This window comes from Phalacrocorax aristotelis, chromosome 29, assembly GCF_949628215.1.
Source record: "Phalacrocorax aristotelis chromosome 29, bGulAri2.1, whole genome shotgun sequence".
Taxonomy (NCBI): domain Eukaryota; kingdom Metazoa; phylum Chordata; class Aves; order Suliformes; family Phalacrocoracidae; genus Phalacrocorax; species Phalacrocorax aristotelis.
Genome location: NC_134304.1, coordinates 936,260 through 951,867, shown reverse-complemented (window position 1 = coordinate 951,867; position 15,608 = coordinate 936,260).

Here is a 15,608-nt window from a genome sequence, read left to right as displayed (position 1 = left end):
ATCTGCTATCCGCATGTCGGTCTCCCTCTGCACAAAAAACTGCAGCTGGCCCAGGGACGTCTGCAGGGCCGCCCGCTCCCGCTCCTCCTGAGCCAGCCTCTTCATGCGCTCCCGCTGGGGCCGCTGCTGGGCTGTGATGGGCACGGACGCCTCCTGCTCCTCCAGTGCGGTGGGTTGAGCTCTGAGGACCCACCGGGGCCTGAGGGGTAACAGGGAGTCGGCGGGAGGGTGCGGTGGTGTGTGCCGCTGCTGCGGCAGCCTCTCCCGTGGTGTTTGGCCCCCTGTTGCTGATGGGGGCAGGCGGCTCGGCTGCTGGGGTTTGGTGGTAGCCCTGGTGCATGCCTCACTGCTCAATGTCACCGCTGGTGTCGCATCCTTCTTGCCTTCAGTGGGGCACTTGGAGGCAGCCGGCACAGCGCTGGGTCTCAGAGCTGCCCGCAGGGAACTGGGGACCCTGCGGGGCACGCTGGGGCCGGCTTGGGGCTCCGGGTCGAGCGGTTGGCGCACCGGCCCCACCACCTTCACTCTGCGCCCCAGCGGGTGTAAACTGTGGATCGAGTTGAGCAAGTGTGCCTTCAGGTCGGTGCGGGGCGTCCTCAGCCCCTGCGCTGTTTTGGCCGGGAGGTCTTTGTGTGGCAGCTTGTCCTGGGGCGGCATGTCGCGGGGATCCATGCTGCGTGCCTTCTTGCTGAGTGGCGGGTCGGGTGGGTGAGCGGGCAGCGGGCGTGGGGCGCTTTGTCCCCCGGCATCCCTGGGGCTTCTGGGTCGGTCGAGCACCTAGGCGGGCACGTTGGTGTCCTCAGGTGCCCTGCGCTTGCTGCCGCCTGCTTGTTGCCCACTGCTGCCTGCCTGCTGCCCAGGTGTGAGGGGGCCAGTGTGGGCAGGGACACGCAGCGGGCAGGAGCCAGTGGGGTACAGGGGTTTGTGCTGCACCACGACACTCGGTCTGAGTCGCTTTGGCTGGTGGGGCACCAGCGTCCCCGGCAGCGCCTGCTGTCCCCGGCCGTAGGCAGGGGGACAGGGAGCAGCCATGGTGGGGAGCTGCAGCCCATGGGGGAGCTGCAGCACGGGTGGAAGAGGCACTCCACGAGGGAGCTGCAGCACCTGTCCCGCGGCCCCCAGGGGCCCTGGCACCCCCTGACAGACGGTGGCCTGGGCCAGCTGGTGGGTGACGTTGTGGAGCTGGGCAGGCTTAGCGCACACCGCCAGCCCCGGGGCAGAGGGCAGCACGCGGGCACTGACCGGTGGCGGCATGGCCGGGGTGGTGAAGCTCACGCCGCGCACCACTGATGCCATCGGCAGCCGTAGAGGGAACCTTTCTGTTGGGGGAAGCAGCGAGGGGTGGTTGGGTGAGATATTGGTGGTCAGAGCCGGTTTGGGGGTTACCCGGAGGGCAAGAGCACCACGAGGAGCGGGAGCCTGCTGCTGTACCTGCCATGGCCCTTGGTCAGTGTGGGGTTTGTTTGGGGCAAAGGGTGTTCTGGGGTTCTGTCCCCATGGCGATCATTCCGCCAGCACCCGCCTCAGCCAGCCTTGCCAGGGTTGGATTTTTCACGCCTCAACAACTGCCCATCTCAAGGATTTCCCATCGCGCTGAGGATGTCCTGGCCTCAGTGCTGATTTCCCACCTGATGAGGGTTTCCCATCCCCAAAATTATTTCTCATCCCTACGATGGCTCCTCATGCCAACAGTGATTTCTCAGCCCCGTGAGGGTTTCCTATCGCAATGGTTTCCCATCCCCATGATTTCCCTTCCCAAGGAAGATTTTTACAGGGAGGTGAATTTCCTGCCCGAGGGGAAGGGATGCAGGTGGTGTGGGTGGCCCTGCGATGCCAACATGTGTGAGGTGCCCCATCGCGCCCCAGTGGTGGGGATGGGGCACTTCTGGTGGGTTGGTTTTGTGCTCGCCCTCTCTACCCCAGGGGGGTGGAAAAATGCCGCTGCCAACGCTGGTGGACAGCCGGTGGTGCCGGTACCGGTACCGTGTGGCCATGCTGGGGAGCTGTCAGAAAAATCTGGCAACTGGCCCGTGCCGACCGAGGAGAGAGGCTGGGGCGCAAAGTATGGCGTTACAGAGGAGTTCTGGCATTCATGCACACGGGCTGTCCCATTCACACTGGGGCACCTCAAATGTGGGCTTTTCTAGCTTCCCATGCTCTGCCGGGGGCACAAGAAGCCAGGAGGGGAGGGGGCACAGCTAAGAGAGCGGCTTCACACTGGCCAAAGGGATATTCCATATCATGTAACGTCATGCCCAGTATACTACCTGGGAGGAGCTGGCTGGGGGAGGGAGGCAGCAATCGCGGCTCGGGGACGGGCAGCGTCGGTCGGGCGGGTGGTGTCGTTTGTATTTCTGTGGGTTTTTTCCTTTTTTTTTCCCTTTTCTATTTTATTATATTATCATTATTGTCATTATTATCATTATCATTATTATAATTATTATTTTATTGTAATTATTAAACTGTGCGTATCTCAACCCACAAGTTCTTTTGCTCTTCCAATTCCCTTCCCCATCCCACAGGGGTGGGGGGAGTGAGCGAGCGGCTGCGTGGTGTTGAGTTGCCAACTGAGGCTGAACCACGACACCAACACAATTTGGTCAGTCACTACTTCATGCACACGCGCACTGCTGTTCTGCAAAGCAAGTCTAATTCTGTGGTGTCGTCACCCACCTGCGTGTTTCTTGATCTAGGCATCACCAGAGTCAGGCTTGCTGCAGTTCCTGAGCTGCGACGCCAGCAGACGGGAGGGTTTTGAAGAGGTGTCGGAGGGGCTGGGATGCTGGTGTGGGCTGGGTAGTGCAGGGGTATCCTTTCTTCTTCAGGGTATGGGCTGTCCTTCTCCTCCTTGCAATGAGCCGGGGTCCTTTAGTCGTGCGACAATCACTGCGGCCACTCAAACCCTCACGACAAGAATTGCAGCTGAATCAGAGGATCAACCCGTGCCAGTATTGATACAAAAATTCTCAGATACTATCCTTCAAAGTGTGAACCTCCCCGTAAGGGGAGGCAGAGTATCCAGAAACGTCCCAAAATAAATCTCAAGAGCAACAGAGTCACTATTAAGCAGGCATTCTTTATTACAGCGCTGGGCAGCACTGGGGATTGCTCCACCATAAGTGCTCCAGTGATTCGGTAAACTGCCAAAGATTATATGCTATAAAGTCATACATAGTCATAAGGTTCCCAAGGATTCCTTAACATATGTAAAAGTTCAATCTGCATGCATAGTTGTCTTTTTAGTGGTCTTCAGGGGTCCTCCTGTGGTCTCTGATGGTCTTCCTCACCTGTCCGCTGGTTGAACTTTGGGTTTCCTTTGCCCATGTAGAGTCATTGAATTAGCTCCTCAGTCCTTTAGCCTTGGACCGTCACAAGGGGCTGATTTAAACCAGTTCCTCGAGTGCTTCTCTCGGCACTGATGTCCCGAGCCTATGTTATCAATGAATTTACGAGCTTATTCACCATCTTTTTAATCCTATCTGGCACCCAGTTGCATTCCTCAAATCCCTGAAACTATCTTTGCAAGGGGGGAAACCACAAGAGAACAAGGATGCTTACAATAAGGTCTGAGTCAGGGACCGTCAGGGGTTTAGTCCTTTCATTCCCCCCTTTTCTTTAAACTTTGTAAATTGCTTTACAGAGGTTCTAAATTTTCATGTTTCCTTACCTTAGGCAAAGCCCAAACTCTTATGGCCAATTTCTTTAGCTTATAGCACAACCAGTAATTGAGGACTGTTAGTATAATAACAAATGCTAACAATATCAAAAGCGGGCGAACGAAAATATTCAAAGTTTTCTCTGCAGAGGGTGGGTAACCTGAAAAGATATCCCACCAATGATGGGCAGTATCAGATCCAATTGGACTAGACAGTCCCAACAAGCTTGTCTCCAGTTATTATTGTTTTAATCATAGATTCAGCTAATGTCTTGTTTTGTTTTCCTAAATGTTCTTGAAGTTTCTGTGATTGATTCAGGATTTCATTTAATTTCTTCAGAGATAGACTTGCAGGGCTTAAATTTAAGCTCTCGTAATGCCAAAACATTGCTACTTGTTCTTCTGTATATGCAAAAAATGACTATGATTGTCCATGCCAAGTTAAATGGGTTATGTTCTTGAGGCATCCTATGAATGGGGTGGTTACATGGTATTCTTCAAGTCCTGATCGACTGTTAGTTTCGAAACACACAGATCTGGCATTAACCTCTACAAACATTTCGAACACATTCAGAGGCAGGATCGTCCATTTACAATCGTTAACAGAGTGTTCTAATAAGCAGGGTTCATATACTCGAGACTGTTGTCCACACAAGATGCCATCAGAGGTGGTTTCACAAAGATCGAGATCATATGTTTTGTTATTGTTTCCAATAGACTTCCCCTGGAATTCTGGTAACCAATATTCTGGGCTCCCTTGACTCGAAAAGAGGGTTGGCAGAGTTAAATGTTTACACATTACTTCGGGGTCAGTTATATTAGCGTATACTAATTTTCCTGCACACCATCTATCATAACACTGCACACATTGTGAGCAGGCTTTTAGCCAGTGTCTAGGTAAAACCCATTGTCCAAATCGTTTCCTCCACATAGACTCATTATCACTCATCAAGTAGGACTGCACCTTATTCTTTTGTTCCAATTGCCACTTGACTTGTAGGGTACAGACAGTCCAGTCCACAAATTTTGTCAAATTCTTAAGGGATTGTATGTGGGCAATTATACTCTTATCGAAGAGATGTAAGGACTCCTTACCATATTTTAAATTCTGTATCTGAGGATTAAAGGTGGTTGGCATCCATTCAGCCTGAATCTTGATTGCTCGGGCTACATCAACTCCTGCAGTTCCAACCTTACTCCTTAAAGTTTCCAGATCTACTGAATTTAGCAGTCCTAACCCAGTTCCTGCGCCTCCAAGTAAAATGTCGTACCAAGCTCGTTTTACTTTGCAGGGAGGGGTGGCTGGGAAGGCTATGTTAAAGAACAACGTATGCTTTTGCCTTCTCTTTGCCACATTCCTACAAGTGGATGGTAATCTAATCAGCTGGTCCTGATTCACTGCAGGTGGTGGATTCAACAATGTTAAGGAGGCCGCCACCCCAGCAGCTCTATTAATGCTTCCATGTGTACACATTAGTGTATCCCAGTTACCAGTTTTCCAAGTATGTGTCTCATTCATGGGGTATCATTTTGAAGAAGGCACTTCTTCATCTGCAGTGGAGGCCCTATCCCTTTGACTGCACAACATCCTAAGGCAACATTCGTTATCAAAGTGACATTTGTCAAATTGGAGCATAATACAAAGGTGAAATTTGGAAGTATTGGTAAAAGGTATCAGTTACTACTAATAGATATCTGTGCCCCCCTTTGCTGGGGAGTTCCGTAAAGTCTATCTGCCAGTTCTGGCCTGGAACGTTCCCTTTACCAATACTTCCAAATTTCACCCGAGTCTCTACCTTTGGATTATTCTTTAAGCATATTTCACATCCATCAACTATAGTTTTGAGAGTTTGAAACAAATGTCTGGCTGTCATTTGCTTGGTGAGGGAACTGTACAAAGCTTCAGTTCCCCAATGAGTTTGGTCATGTTCTGTTTTTATTAATTTCCATAATATTCTAAAGGGAACTACTATTTTGTTATCTTTTAACATTGCCCATCCCGTCGGGCCAATTTCAGCCTTTAAATCGGTAATTAACTTCTGATCCTTTTCATCCTATTCAACTATCTCAGGTAGCGGCAGAGATTTTTCAGGCATTAAGCCTAATACCTCACCTTGTTCCGCAGCTTGCCTTGCCTCATAATCAGCCGATTTATTTCCCACTGCCCTGCCAGTGTTACCTTTCTGATGTCCTTTGCAGTGCATAACCGCCACTGCCGACGGGAGGTGTGCAGCATCTAGAAGTCGCAAAATTACATCAGCATGTTTTGTGACTTTCCCTTGAGCGGTTAAAAGTCCTCGCTCCTTCCAAATTGCCCCATGGGCATGAACTACCCCAAAGGCATATTTTGAGTCTGTCCAGATATTTACTCGCAAAGCTTCAGCAAGCTCTAATGCTCTTACTAAAGCGATTATTTCGGCCCGTTGTGCAGGTGTGCCCTTAGGGAGTGACTTTGCTTCCACTACTTGGTCTGTGGTGGTGACAGCATATCCTGCCATTCCAACTCCATTCTTTACAAGACTGCTCCCGTCAATATACCAAGTGTGGTCAGCTTCTTCCAGCGGCTCCTCCTTCAAGCCGGGCCTACTCGCATGCACAGTCTCAATGGTTTCTATGCAGTCATGCGCGACAGTCTCCATTTCCTGTTTGTCCGTTAAAAAGGAAGCAGGATTGATAATAGGAGATGTGACAATTTCTATATCATCCTGTTCCATCAAAACTGATTGATATTTCAGGACTCTTGATGGCGAGAGCCAGTGTCCCCCTTTTTCTTCTAAAACGGAGGTTACAGTGTGGGAAGTGTGCACAATCCCCTTCTGTCCCAATGTGAATTTTCGGGCTTCTTGGATAATCAAGACAACGGCAGCTACTGCCCGAAGGCATCCTGGCCATCCTTTGCTTCCTTCATCCAATTGTTTGGAGAAGGATGCTACAGCTCGTTTATAAGGACCCAATCTCTGGGCCAAAATTCCCAAAGCCACTCCTTGCCTTTCATACGAGAACAGCCAAAAGGGCTTAGTTACATCGGGCAGGCCCAAAGCTGGAGCCCTCATTAGTTCCAATTTCAGTTCTTTGAATGCCCGCCTGGCTTCATCAGTCCGTATTCATTGTGTCAGCCTATTTTTCAACAGTTCACACAGAGGTTTAACCAGAAGTCCGTAATTATAGATCCAGAATCGGCACCAACCTGTCATTCCCAGAAAGGTTCGAAGTTCTTTTACCGTGGTCGGTTCTGGAGTCCTGCAAGTGGCTTCTTTCCGAGCTGTCAGTCCCGAGCTGTGTCTGTCCCTTAGAAGTCACAAATCCCAAGTATATTACTTCTTTCTTCAAGATCCGGGCTTTCTGTAACGAGACTCGATAACCACTTAGTCCAAGAAAGTTTAACAAACTCACAGTCCATTCTTTACATTCTTCAACCCTTTCTGTGGCTATCAAAATATCATCTACGTATTGTAAAAGAGTACCGTTTCCTGGAGGTCTTTCCCAGGCCTCTAATTCTTCAGCTAATTGATTTCCAAAGATCGTGGGGCTGTGTTTAAATCCTTGAGGTAACACTGTCCAGGTTAGTTGGGTGTTTGGTCCCGAATCAGGGTTTTCCCATTCAAAGGCAAATAAACTGTGGCTTTCAGGGGCCAAGGTGAGGCAAAAGAATGCATCTTTCAGGTCTAATACTGTGAACCATTCATAGGTTTCTTTTAAATTAGTTAGTAAGGTGTATGGGTTCGCCACTACCGGGTATATATCTTCAACTCACTCATTTATTGCGCGCAGGTCTTGTACCAATCGATATGTTTTGCCATCAGGCTTTTTGATAGGCAAAACAGGAGTGTTATACTCTGAAGAGCATTCAATCAATACTCCAAATCTTATGAATTCTTCTATGATGTGTTGCTGTACGCTTCTATGGGAGAACTTATCTTGGGCCGCATATCTCCGGGACACAGGGCTCTACCCACCCTGGGGACAGTGATGCACAGATATCAATATGATGGATACAAAATGTCTGTTTATTTAGCTGCGTCACACGCTTATACAGCTCTTGCGCTTCCTGTTCCTGCCACTCCTATGGGGAGGAGTCTATCTTTCCGTCACACCCTGTGATCTTCCGGTCGCCGATCCCTGTCTATTCCCCTACAATGATGCTTTTCACTCCTCGCCTGTCCCCTAATTTCAGGGGATATTGCTTTACCTTGACAGGTTGTGCCCCCTCTTTGAGTTTAACAACAACCAATTCTGCATTTTTGGCCTTTCCAGGCATTCCCGAGGCCCATACTCCTGGATATACCCGGTCTTTTATGTCTTGTGTAATTTCCTCTCCCCTAACCTGTGGTTCAGTGAGGGTCAAACTTAAAATGTCAATGTGGTTTTCTTCTGGTATTTTAAATTCAATTTCCCCATCATTAAATTTTATTTCAGCATTCAATTGTTCTAGTAAGTCTCTTCCCAAAAGTGGTCTAGGAGCTTCAGGCAGGTAGAGAAATTTGTGAATCCCTACACTCTTCCCAATTTTGAAGTTCAAGGGTTTCAAAGAGAAAGCTTTCTCGACCTGTCCGGGTGCTCCTGTTACCAAAAAACGCGGTACAATCAGAAACAACTCTTTAACACCAAGTCAGTAGTAAAGAGCAGTCATTCTTTATTCCCAGCGCCGGATGCACGGGGGATCGCTCCTCCTAACGTGCGTACCTTACACACCTTTCCCATAGGATTTAGAGATCAAAAATGTACATATTCATACATATTCATTATTGTCCTTTCTACTGATTGGCACAAACTTGCTCGTTCCCTATGTAAATTACTGCGCAGGCTCAGTTGTCCTCTTCCATTGTTCTCTTTTGAGTAGGTGGTGTTACTTGGGTCGGTGGTCCCTGAGTCGGTGGTCGCGATCTCCCCCTGCCGGAATTACCTTTTACCTACTTGGCTCTTAATCTTGGCAGTCCTGGCCAGTTTTCTCAGTCCGCTACACGGAACCACATTTTGTCATCCTTTTCTGACAGAAACACATTGTCTGTTGTTTTGTTCGCATTAATGCTTACCTAGGGACTAAAAGACAGGTCAAAGACTACACTGATTGGTGTACTCCCTGTCCCCAGACGTAGCGTCCAGTTGGGTAGGGCTGTACAAGGAGTAGAGCAACATCCGTGGTTGGTTAATTCCATCGCTCTGGTTACATTTCCCCCCTTTGGAAGTTTTGAGGTAATCATCTTTTCAATGCTTCCATCTTAGATCAATAATATTCCACTATATCAGTTTAGTGTTTGGTTCATCCTCTCAAATTTCTTACTTGATTGTGGTCTCCAGGGCGTACGCAGGTCCCATTTTATGCTCAAAATTTTACTGATTTGTTGAACTACATCTGCAAAAAAATGTGGTCCTCTATCAGAGGACATTCCCATTGGCACTCTAAATCTTGGTATTATTTTTTCAGCAATATCTTAACTATTTCTCTAGCTTTGTTGGTGCAGCAAGAGAAGGCTTCTGGCCATCCAGAAAATTGGTCAGTCAGCACTAACAAATACGTATATCTGTTTTGTCTGGGTAACTCAGAAAACTTAATTTGCTAATAATCTTTGGGAGAATTTCTTTGTTTTGTTTTACTTAAAGGTGGTTTCTTTTGGTTCAGGGGATTATTTCTAGCACAGATTAGACAGTTATTATGGATTTAACTACTCTTGTCATGTCTATACGCACTACAGATGTTTTTAAACTCGACACTACAGCACCTACACCCCAATGTGTTTGCTCCTGCTTTTCTTTTGCAAGTTTTGTCATAACTTGTGGGGTTGTTATTAGCTGGTTTTTTGGTGTTACTCACTATCCTATTCTGTTTCTGTGGGGTTTTTTCCTTTTTTTTTTTTTCCTCTTCCATTTTATTACATTATTTTCATTACTATCATAATACTTATTCTGTCGCTATTATAATTATTATTTTATTGTAATTATTAAACTGTGCTTATCTCAACCCACAAGTTCTTTTGCTCTTCCAATTCCCTTCCCCATCCCACAGGGGTGGGGGGAGTGAGCGAGCGGCTGCGTGGTGTTGAGTTGCCAACTGAGGCTGAACCACGACACCAACACATCACAAGCAGCTGCAGAAGCCAGGGGCCTTCCTCAGGCCTAGCACCTACTCAGGCGCCTGTGACTTCAGAAGCAGGTGGAGACGCCAGGGGCCTTCCTCAGGCCTAGCACCTACTCAGGCACCTGTGACTTCAGAAGCAGGTGGAGACGCCAGGGGCCTTCCTCAGGCCTAGCACCTACTCAGGCGCCTGTGACTTCAGAAGCAGGTGGAGATGCCAGGGGCCTTCCTCAGGCCTAGCACCTACTCAGGCACCTGTGACTTCAGAAGCAAGGAGACTGTGGCAGACAGTATTGAAAGCTTTACTGAAATCCAGAATGATGACATCAGCTGGTTCCCCCCGGTGCTCCATGGCCGGCGGCTGCTTTTCCAGGCACACGTGTTGCGGGGTCTGCTCTTGTCCAGGCAGGGTCACTTTGACCTTGCAAGAGTAAGGCCAGGTTTCAGCAAAGAGCGCCCATGAGTTGAGAGGACAGTTAAAACATCTTACAGCAGAAATCTCAGGAGAGTTTGGCCAGTAACTAACTCAGCACTCCAGAATGCCCTACCTGAAAATGCTTTGCTGCTCATAGTAGCCATCTAGCACAAGTTTGGCAAGACCTGCCCCCTGCCACCGACTCACCGTTTTCTCGTCCACCACAGACAGACTGCACAACAGAAAACCATCCCAAACAACATGGAGCCCAAGACCGCCACGGCGCCTTCTATGCAGTAGGACCGGAAATCTTTTGGATCCATGGCATTAGTGTCCTTCTTGTCATCCACGCCTGGAGGAATGATTCTGTGTGTTAGCGTGTCCTGCACACTACTGCTCCTCTCACAGGAGGCCTGACATTGCCAGGAAATGTCCCCTCTCACTTTGTTAGTGTCTGTGAAGCAGTGAACATCCTGGGGCTGCAACATTTCCTTGGCTTCAGGAGAAGCAAAGGAAACTCCCAAGGCCGTTGCAACTCAACGCACTCTGGAGCCTCTCTTACTCCTCTCAGCTTTGCTTACGCTCTGGCATGGCCATAATCCAGTTTTCCCCGTGACACAGGTTTGCTCCCCCTTCTTGGTGACCCTTCACACCTGCACACAATTCCTTTGCGCTCGCCCACCTTCGCTTTGCAAGGCTGGCTCGTGCCGCTGCCTGGAGGCTCACTCTGACCCTTTGGGAGCACTCATGAGGCCAGGTGGAGAGCACGTGGGGGAGCGCAGCTGTTTGACCCATCACCCCTTTGAGTGAGACGGACAAAGCCCACCCCAGCATCAGGGAGTGCCACCCGCAGCTCTCCCTCCCCACAGGACCCACCCCCAAGGGGATGGAGTCAGGCCCTCTCAGGAGACACCTGAACCTTGCTCTCCCCCTTGGCCTTTTCTCCAGCATGTGCACGCGGGCATGCCTCCAGTTTTCCGGAGCGTGTCCCACTTATGGCCCCTGCAAGACTGCTCAGTACCTGGGTTCTTTTGAAAGAAGTCGTATATGCTGGCGTGGTGGGCTTCCCCGGGGTCGGACAGCACTGCCAAAAGGAGAGAAGGGTAAAGCCTTCTTTTAGAACACTTGCTCTTTACTAAGGGTTTGGCTACTGACACGATGTGCAGTAGCAGGCACCAGGGGAGGACCCTGCAGACCCCCAGTGATTTTGATATGTGACCCTGGAGGACTGGGGGACAGGATTACCTGGCATGCCTGTTGATTGAATCGCTGCTGGATTTTCATCGGAGCCTGGCACCGTGGGACTGCCTCCTTCCTGAAGCGCTTTGTTCTGCACAGTCTGGTGGTCCATCTCTTTAGAAAGAAGGATGGTCTGTTTAATGAGGAGTAACTGTTCCTCATCAGGAACATGGTATCTTCAGGAAGCAAAAGACGTTAACACTTAGAAACAAAGCCTGGGCGTTTGGGGGTGCAGCTCATCTCTAGTGCAAGCAATGTGCCGTTCACAGAGAAAAATGTCAGCACTAGGCACTTCCCAGTTTACCAGTACACAGCAAAACCTGACGTGCTGAGAGACTAGGAGATTGCATGTCATCGTCTTGTTTGTACTTAGGTTTGCCTATTTCACCTTTATACTTTGCTCTTTGAGGAGCTTAACAGAAAGTATCCCGGTCAATTTCTCTCTGATCAAATACTGAAAAGGAGTGCTTAGTCTGTGAAGTCAGCCAAGACTGACGACTCACCCCTGGGGTGCCAGGTGAGCTCCAGCGCAGGACCCAGCCGAGGAGTCGGAGCCACATCTGCAACCAAACAGCCATGAGAAGTTTTCATCCTACGCTGGGGTATCCGCCACCATAACCGAATAGGGGAGCATAGGTGGGGATCGCCTAATGACACGGCACGCACACGCAGGTCTGTGCTCTCACACCCGCAGGAGATGCCTCGCTCACACTTGGGCTTTGAGCTGGCAGCTCTCAAAGGAAGTCAAAAGCCATGACGTACCCATGCTGCGATCTCCCTGCGCGTCAGCCCTGGAAGCCAGCAGGAAAGCTGGATGTCCATTGCCTCCAGCCACGTCTGTAAACAAACAGAACAGAGCAGCTCCTGTGAAATATTTCCATACACTTTTTCGGATACTTCTTCATTCATGGATGCAGTGAATGTAGTTCAAATGCGGGATTGCTGCATGGCACTCTTCTCTCCCTTCCACTCAGGGGCATCGTGCAGACAGTTCCTGGGTGCCTGGACCACGGTGATCCAATAGCAACCATGCATGGATCTGTCGGGAGAAAGGATTCCCTGGAGCTCACACCAGCTCTGAACTCAGCCCCAGAGAGCCCGCAGGCTTTGCAGCAGGCACTGGAAGCAGCACAGGCTCGCAGGGTCTGGCAAAGACAGCTTTGCAAGGCAGAGAGCCCCAGGGCACATCACCGAGCCCGAGCTGTGCCCTCTCTGCTCTTCTGCATGTCTGAGCATTGGCCAAGAAATGATTAAGGAAAATTTCACATGACCAGCGTAGTCAAACCTAACTACTCATTCCGTCAAGTGACATACCTGTGGGATCACCCTGGGGCTCCTGGACAGCATCTTCCTGAGAGGCCTGGTGGCCGTGGCCTGGAGGCAGAGCTGTAATCAAGCAGAGCATTGCAGGGCTAAAGCAGGAATGCTCCCGTCTTCCTGAGCGGACATCAACCCAGGACAGACGTCCCCAGGGCTGAAAGCCGGACCCAGCTGGGGAGCGGCAGAGGCATGGCTCGGGGCACAGCTGTGACCAGCCGGGCGTAGAAGCACTCCCGCAGGCTATTCCCTTGGCCGGCCATGCAGCTCTGGCCCCGATAGTCAGGCTGCAGGAAGGCTGCAGCGGGACTGGGCGGCGCAGGGCCGGCTCTAGGGATGGTTTCTCACTCCGCGACACGGCTCCCGGCCCCACCATTCCCTGGAAAATCCCCCTGCAGTGGCCGCGGCCCCCTGTGCCTCCCCACAGCACGACTGCCTCCCACTTGTCCGTGGAGCTGGCCACAGCTCCCCTGGCTCAGCCCAGCCCTGCTGCTCTCCCAGCCTTGCCCCACCGCGGCCCCGGCCCCGCTACCACCCCAAGGTGCGCTGGGCTGAGCACCGGGCCCAGCAGCCGCAGGAGCGCCGCGGAGGGGCCCGGCCCGGCCCGGCCCGGCGGGACCATCGGGGCTGCTCCGCGCCCAGCAGCCGCAGGAGCGCCGCGGAGGGGCCCGGCCCGGCCCGGCCCGACCCGGCCCGGCGGGACCATCGGGGCCGCTCCGCGCCCAGCAGCCGCAGGAGCGCCGCGGAGGGGCCCGGCCCGGCCCGGCCCGGCCCGGCGGGACCATCGGGGCCGCTCCGCGCCCCGGCGGCGGCTCCTGCTGCCGCTCCTGCCGCATCAGGTTGGTGTTTGCCAAAAGCTGCTGTGCTGGTTTGGCTGCGAAGGGGTTAATTCTCCTCACCGTGGGGGGCGGCTGCCTTTACAGCTTCACGCGCTCTGCCGGGTGGCGGGGGGGGGGGGCTGGGAGGGGGGGGCCATGGTGGGGGCGGCTGACGCCGGCTGGCCAATGGCAGGTTCATTCCATGCCACGTGACACCATGACCAGTATGGTGAGGGGGGGCAGGTGGCGGCTCGGGAGCGGCGCGGCGCCGGGTCGGCGGGCGGCGAGCGGCTGCGGCGCGTGCGGTTCGTTCCGGCGGTTCGTTCCCCCTGTGCCCTCCGTTCCCCCCTCCCCCGGGGCTTTGCGCCTCTCGTTGTTCTCCTGTACATGGCATTTCTGTTGTTGTTTCTTTTAATTTTAGTTATTGAGCTGTTCTTGTCCCGCCCCACGAGCGTTCCCCTTCTGATTCTCTCCCCCATCTGCCGGTGGGGGAGTGAGCGAGCGGCTGTGTGGGGCTGAGCTGCCGGCTAAACCACGACGGCTGCTCTTAGTTTTTGTTGTCACGGGGTAGGTTTGGATGGATCTGTGCCCAAGCAGACTGGCATGGCTAGGCCTCTTGGGGCCTGGGCTTCAAACTGCAACAACGGTAACCTCTAAGATGATTCTCTTGATTTTGTTCTTGGGTTTGATTTTTCTGAGGCCCGAGTTGTAGGTCCTGTTTCCTGTACACGGAGAGATTCCTTGTTAACAGATAGGCACTGTAGTGTGAACTCTAGAATTTGTTCCCATCCCAGAAGAGTCTGATTGTCAGTGTTTGACTCTTTCTTGCATTTGGGGGAGGGGTGGTGGTGATGCGGCTGGTGTTCTTCCACCCCAAAGCTGGGGTGCGAGCAAGCAGTTTCTCTCACAAGTGATTCCTACTAGTTTCCTAGAGACGATCTCCCTTTCAGGCGAGAGCAAAAGAACAAGATACTAAAGCGTATTGCCTTTTGTGCAGGGGTGGTGAAGGGCTAGTTAATCCTTCCCGAACCTGAAACTCAGTAAGCAGTTTAGCACCTTACCAAATGCTGCTGGTTCTCTTTCCAAGCCATCTTTTCTGCCCTGAGATGGTACCTGTACTCCAGGTTTTTCTTCTGTATCCTGTCTTCCTAAGATTTACGGAGGCCAGAGAATCAGGTGTAGTGACTGAAATGACAGGCAGTGAAATGCCATCCTGGCTACAGGATTACTGCTGCCATTTCTGTATTCATCCAGCCCAGCTCTGCATCAGCTCCACTGGCCTTGTTTGAAGGGTCATGTTTTCCAGCCTTCTGAAAGATATGCCTCTCCACCACACTGAGGTGACATTATAGCTTGTGGTGTTGCCACGTTGCCATGGTTTTAGGTGGGACAGGGTGACTTTTCTTCACTGTAGCTGGTAAAGTGCTGTGTATTGGATTCAGGATGAGAATAGTATCGATAAAGCACTGATGTTTCAGTTGTTGCTGGGTAGCGCTTGAACGAGTCAAGGACTTGCCCCACCTCTCATGCTCTGCCAGGTGCCCAAGAAGGCGGGAGGGGAGGGGGCACAGCCAGGGGAGCTGATCCAAACTGACCAAAGGGTCACCTCATGTGACGTCATGCCCAGTATATTGACTGGGGGGGACTGGCTGGGGAAGCAGCGATTGCAGCTCAGGGACCGGCAGCACCTGTTGGTGGGTGTTGAGCTATTGCAGCACTTGTTGTTTGGTTTTTTTCCTAATCCAGGGTTTCACCTCTCTCTCTGTCTCTTGTTATTTTGCTTTTCATTAGCATTAGCATTAGTATTAGTGTTACTGCTACTTCTTCTACTAGTAGTAGTGTTTTCTAGTAGTGTTTTCTTTTAATTTTGAAAGTGTTCTTATCTCAGCCCACGAGTTTTCTTACTTTGGCCCTTCCGGTTCTCTCCCCCATCCCACGGGGGTGAGGGGGGTGAGCAAGCAGCTGCACGGTGTTTAGTTGCCGACCGGGGCTAAACCACGGCAGTCCTTGTTGGTGCCCAACGTGAGGCACGAAGGGTCGAGATAATAACAGTTGCTGGTCACAGCATTGATCTACCTGTTCTCAGTATTA